Raw genomic sequence first — 6,976 nt, forward strand, 5'->3', positions numbered from 1 at the left:
AAGGCTAAACCTGGCGACATTAGGAGGACCAGGAACTGGATTCTTCAGCTCTTTGGGCTGCATCATACATACTGCACGTCAAGGAAACACCCACCCAGGTGGCTCTTCTGCTTCCAGCGCAGGATGTCTTCTCTGGCAGTCCCTGGCTGTCTCAGGGGTCCTACAGCTCCTGAAGTGATGGACAACTTTTCCTTCATGTGCGTATATGCATTTCTCTGGAAAGAGGCTGTAGTTTTTCTCAGAGTCAATCTGGAAGGGATGGAGTTAGTCAAACCAGGTTTTAGAATCCGTGTCCCACCCTCCATCCCGCCGTCAGTTCCTTGCACAGTAAAAAGAAGGGCCACCGGGTTATCTGACCGGGCAGCAGATAAGGAAAAAGGGGCTCTTCTCTCCAGAACATTCATGCCCACTTACTAGAGCAAAGTGTCTCTCTGAGGGCAGCTCTATTCAATAACAAGAGGAAAAGGCCTCCAAAGTCGTATTCTGGGCCATTAGTTTATGGGTGGACTCAGATCCATTCATTAGGCCTACATTCTTTTGATACAGTGAATTATTCATTAGCAAATGTGAATAACACCAGCAGATTGAGTTTCCAAAGTGAGTTGTTCATTAGCATTTGTGAGAAATGCCTGAAAAGAAGAAAAGATCCTAGTATTCGAGAAACAATCTGGATTATTTCGGCAAAGATGCACTTTTGGATCACTGATTTTTTTTTTAAAACACAGACCCAACCTCAAGACCCAAGAAATAATTGTTTTATATCTGCCTTCTCTAAAAGCTTTCTCTGAAATGCTAACAGTTTAGTTTTCTTACAGTTTGATAGACGAGAAAAGTTTACCTTCCTAACTTTTACTATGAATGTATAACAAAGCTCAGTGAACTATATGCTGGGCCCTTTCCTCGAGTCTCATAAACTGCATAAAGATGACGTTTACATTTTTTAAAAAGTTAAAGAATGCACTGATTAATCGTCACTGAAACTGACATCATGTCTCCCTATGTGATTCGTAGAAAGCACCTTATGCCAAGAAAGCTAATGTTGAATCTAATCAAGCCATTTGGGCTGCATTGTCTAATAAAATTGCCACATATAGCTATTTAAGTTTAAATTAACTAAAACTAAATAAAACTTAAAATTCTATTCCTTACTCACACTAGTCACATGTAAAGTGCTCAATAGACACATGTGGCTAGTGGCTACTATACTGGACAAGACAAGTAGAATATTTCCAGCATCACAGAAACTTCTATTGAACAGTGTTGCTTTAGAGCTAACTTAACTTATTAAAGGAAATATGGGAGGGAGGATAGAGAAACATGTTTGTGACAATACAAGGAAGCAAACAGATATATGTGGAACGTGGGACATTCTATAGGACAACTGATCCAGTTAGTCTACAACAAGTCAATGACATTGAGGAAGAAAAAAAAAAAAAAAAAGGAAAGGGTCAGGGGATATGCTCTAGATTAAAAAAATATACTTCAGAAATCTGACAACCAAATGTAACACGTGGACTCCATTGGGACCTTGATTCAAACCAACCAACTTAAAGAGAATATTTGAGACTATTAGGAAAATTTGATTCTGATATGGTCATTGGATGATACCAAGTCATTAATTTTGACAGGTATGATAATGTTCTTGTGTTGATGTAAGGCAAATATCAACGTTGTTTAGAGATGCATATTAAAAGTATGCAGTAGTAGGGGCGCCTGGGTGGCTCAGTCTGTTAAGCGTAGGACTTCAGCTCAGGTCATGATCTCACAGTTTGTGAGTTCAAGCCCCGTGTCAGGCTCTGTACCGACAGCTCAGAGCTTGGAGCCTATTACAGATTCTGTGCCTCCTTCTCTCTCTGCCCCTCCCCCCACTTGTGCTCTCTCTCCCTCAAAAAAAATATTAAAAAAATAATAAAATATGTACTAGTAAAATGATCTGATGTCTAAGATTTTGTTTTCAAATTCTCCAGCAAATGAATAAAATGAACGGATAAAGCAAATGTAGCAAAGTCTTCATAATTGTTAATGTGAGTGATGGATATATCGTGGTTATCATAATTCTATATTTTTGTGTATAAAAATATTCATAACAATTTAAAGATATTTAACATACACTTAAATAAGAAAAGTGATCATATCCTTATGTGAGCCTCTTTCTGTCCTAAAATAACCCATCAAGAGGATTCTTAGTGGCATCACAATGAAATGCCCTACAGTAGAATTCTCACATACACTTAAAGAGAAAACAGGGTGGATCCATTTACCTCAAATGCAGATTTGAAAATTAACTGAGGTGTATAATACTTTACAAATAATTCAGAGGGAAACCCACTTAAAGAAAAAAGAAGCACTGTATGATAAGAATAGTGGCCTTTGCATAAATATACAGAACAGGAGCTGGCAATTTGAGTATTTCTTTAAGTGCACATACTTCTCCAGAATTTTCCCCAAGTATCAGGAAAGCTTTCAAGGAAGAAATTAGATCGCAATTGAACAGCTTTTAACAATCTTGAAGTCATTTGGGATCTGCACTTGCACATGGGATCTATTTCACAAACTTTATTAGAGTTTATGAATCAGATTCATATGTTACTCTTTGGCTTCTACTTTGATTCACTGACTTTTGTAGGCTCAGTACTTACTTACTACCACACAAACTCTTCCACGAGGCCTGCCCTCGAGCATTCTGGACTACACAGTCCATATCCTTGCATTTTAAAGTAATTTCTTTTCAAGAAAAACTAATTTGCTCCTTTGAGTTTCAGCTGACTGGTTCCAAGTCCGTGGGGGCAGTAGGCTAATTATGACCCAAAGCAGTTTCCAAGGAATTACATTTATTATCCAATATAAGAAAGCAGAAAAGAGTTTGATTTAGTTCCAAGACTTGTAAAATGTACCCACTCTTGGGATGAGCACTGGGTGTTACATGTAAACCAACTTGACAATAAACTATTAAAAAAAATAAATAAATAAAATGTACCCACTGAACCTGGGCATGGGATTTAGGGCCCAAAGTCAGCAATGGCTAAGATGATGTCATTATATCTACCCTTTCTTCCCCTACCAAAATACACCCCGCTTCATTCCTTTTTCACCCTCTTCTGTCTTTATCTAATTCTACACCTTTCCTCTTATCCTTGTTTCCGTTCACTCATCCCTCATGCATCTGTTCAACGCCCATTTATTGAATACCTACTATATGCTAGGTACTGTTCAGGACAACGAATGTACAGTGGTGAACAAGAAAGAGTCTATGTCTTTGTGGGCTTTATGTTCTAGTGGAGGATGAAATATAATAAGTGAACATAAGATAATAACAGCATGATAAGTACTAGGCAGGAATTTGGGAGTTGGGAGTGAGAGAGAAGGTGATAGGTTAGAGAGGGAATAAGAACCTAATTTGGACCTAGTGGACAGATCAGCCTCTCTAAGGGTACGACATTTGATCTAAGACCTAAAAAGAAAAGCATGACTGCTAGCTGGACTTTTAGGTACTAGAGAAAAAATATCCCAGTGATGGGAACAACAAATGTAAAAGGCCATGAGTCAGGGAGGGAATGGATATGTTTGAGAAACTGAAAGGAGGCCAATGAGCATACTAAGAGAGAGCTGGGCAGGGGGGCAGAAGGGATTAAGAGGTGACACTGAAGAGGTAGCTGGCATTAGATTACATGGGAACTGAAAGTTATAGCAGACAACGTGATTGCCTACCTAATAGCCATAAGCCCTCTTCCTTGCTAACGGAGCCCCAGTTTTACTAGGGTGGCAATGGATCTAGTTCTGAGGAATGAATCATAATTTATTTAAGCCAGTTCTGGACAATGAGCTATAAGGGGAAATCACTGGAAGCTTCTGAGAAACATTTTATGTCTAATAGTAGAGCCACAAGTAAATAAAGCTGTTTGCTGCCTCGCTCTTCCTGTATTGGCTGTTGTCACGTTTTGATGGGATGTACAGAGCTGTGGCAGCCATCTTGCACCATGACAGGCCTGGGAATGAGGGTCAACAGACTTGGGATGGTGCAAAGCATAGAAAGAACTGGAGTCCTTGATGACATCGCCAAACCTCTAAGCCAATCCTGAGAACACCTATCTTCACCCTTTTTTGTTAAATAGAAAATAACTCTCCTTATGGTTTAAGTTTCCGTTAGCTGGGGTTTCTGTTATTTGTGCTGAAAGCCCTTAAATGAGACAGCAGGGGTGTGGCACCATGTGATTTATAGACACATACTTTCAAATCTCTTTGGCAACTGTGTGAAGAGATTTGTAAGGAGCAAAAATGAAACAGAGGCATCAAAGACTAGTTAGAGTACTAGTAGTGTATAGTGGTCCTGAGGAAGGACCATGGTGTCCTGGGCTAGGGAGGAAGCATGACAGCTGGAGAGTAGGCAGATTCAAGAGGTGTGTGAGGGAAACAATAACAAGATTTGCCGTTGGTTCACGTATGGGAGGCGAGAGAGGGGATGAATTAAAGCGGCCCTCTTTTGGAATTGGTGGTAGTGCTGCTTATTGATATAGAGAAGATAGGAAGAAGTTTGGGGAAGGAGCGGTATCAAGAGAGGCTTTTTAAAGGAAATGTTAAATTTAAGATGTGCATTCAAAGGGAGATGTCAAGTCAGCAAGTAGACATATGAGTCTGAAATACTGGGGTTAGGTCAGGGCTTGAATTTCAACTAGGGAGTTGTCAATACACAGATGTTATTTAAAGCCCCAGGAACAGACAAGGTTCTCTCCACTAGCCAAAATATGAGGAACTTTAAAATTAGAGGTCATTTAGAAGGGGAAGAGACTGCCAAAAAGCCTGAGAAGTAGTGAGAAAATAAGAGGAAAACCAATAATAACAATACCTAACAGTTATATTGAGCTCACCTTAAAATTTTTTTTTAATATTTTTTTGTTTTGTTTTTGAGACTGAGAGAGACAGAGCATGAGCGGGGGAGGGTAGAGAGAGGAAGACACAGAATTCCAAGCAGGCTCCAGGCTCTGAGCTGTCAGCACAGAGCCCGACACCGGGGTCAAACTTACAAACTGTGAGACCACGACCTGGGCTGTATTCCTATGCTTAACCGACTGAGCCACCCAGGCACCCCTATATTGAGCTTACTTTTTTTTTTAATATTTTTTATTTATTTCTAGGAGAGAGAGAGGGAGACAGCGTGAGCAGGGGAGGGTCAGAGAGGGAGTCACAGACTGAAACCGGCTCCAGGCTCTGAGCTGGCAGTCAGCATAGAGCCCGACGCGGGGCTCGAACCCACGAACCGCGAGACCATGACCCAAGCGAAAGTCGGACGCCTAACCGCAACCGCCTAACCGACTAAGCCACCCAGGCGCCCCTGAGCTTAATTTAAGCCAGGCACTGCTCAAAGCACTTTGTGCCTTCATGAAAACAGAGAAAAAAAAGTGTTCTCCCTTTCTTCCTCCCTGTTTTCTCTTCTGGCTTTTTCTAACCCAAAAGGTTTAGGGACAGTGCTTCTCAACTTTTATTTGAAATTATTAATGTATATATGCACTGAAAAATATCCAAACAGCTTAACATAGGAAAGCCAAAAATGAAAAGCAAAGAAACTCAGAAACGTTCCTCCCAGCCTCACCCACCATCATTAACAATTCTTGAAAAAAAAAAACCAAAAAAAACAATTCTTGTTTACCCTCCAGGACAGAGATCACACAAATTGGACCATTCTCTTGAAAGGTATATATAGATATGCACACAAGTATATAATACTGGAAGTTTTTTAACTCACCACATTTGTATATTTGTATGCACTGTATCAGTACATACTTATCTACTCTTTTTAAAGACTGATAATATAGTATTGTATTAATATACTATAATTTAAGTTCCTCTATTGAAGGGTAATTAGATTGTTTCCTGGTTTTTTTCCCTTGCCACATACATACACACACACGGAATGCTGCAATAAACATCTTGGTAGATAAATCATTGGATACTGGACCAAAATAACAACTGGATAATTCCCTGGTAGTGAAATTGCTGAGTCAAAGCCCTTAAGCCACTGACATTGTCAAATTACCCTCTCCAAAAAGGTTACACAAATCACATGCTTTTTGAACAAGCATTTCCTCACATCTTGTTAGCACTCGGTATTGACCAACTTCAAAGTTGGTCGATCTCTGAGATGGAAAAAAATGGCGTCTCGTTTTTATTTGGGTCTCTGTGGTACGGGTGCTACCCAAACACGCTTTTAAGTTAGACCCCCTGATCACAGCTCGTCTCCTAAAAATGTGTGACGTGGGCCCGCGGCGGGTGTTTCCTCGTCTTCAGGACCCGGAGAGAGAACCCAGAACACAGGCTTCGCGCCCCCGCACTGGTCCTCGTCAGCCGCCCTTCCTCGGGAACTTGATCGTCCACGCTCTCCTCCTCCCGGCCACGTTTCGCCCAACTCATGACGCTTGTCTCTGCTTTTCCAAATTCTCCCCCATTTTCCGCCCCCCCTTGCTTCGGAACTGCTAGTTTGCAGACCCACGTGGAGAAAGGAGCTGCCGTCTGTCCGCCACTCGCGAAGGGGACAGGGCACGTCGCGGTGTCCGGGACGCCCGGTGCGGAGCAAGGGGACACTAGGCCACAACTAAACACTCCGTGCCCCGCAACGCCCTCAGGGCTCCGCTGGCAGCGCCCGAAGGTTTCAGAGAACGCGGTCTTCACCGAGAAGCCCGGGCCCAGCCCCTTCACGCACGCCCGGAACCTGCCCCCGCCCCACCCCCAGCAGGAAGTGACGTATCCAAGCCAGGCCGTCTTCTTCCGCCGTCCGCGGCCCAGGCCTGCGCGGGGTGTGCGTCGGCACCGCGGCCGGCAGAGGCATTCTGGGTAACGGCCCCGGCCGGCTGGGGCTGCTGGCTCCGCGCAGCAGGTTCCACTCACGCCAAGTCGGTTGGCAGTGGCGGGGGGCGGGGGGGGGGGGGGCCGGGAGAAGGAGCTGAGTCGCTTAAGCATCTGACTCTTGATCTCAGCTCAGGGT

Source organism: Crocuta crocuta, unplaced genomic scaffold (genome assembly GCF_008692635.1).
Source record: "Crocuta crocuta isolate KB4526 unplaced genomic scaffold, BGI_CrCroc_1.0 scaffold41, whole genome shotgun sequence".
Lineage (NCBI taxonomy): Eukaryota > Metazoa > Chordata > Mammalia > Carnivora > Hyaenidae > Crocuta > Crocuta crocuta.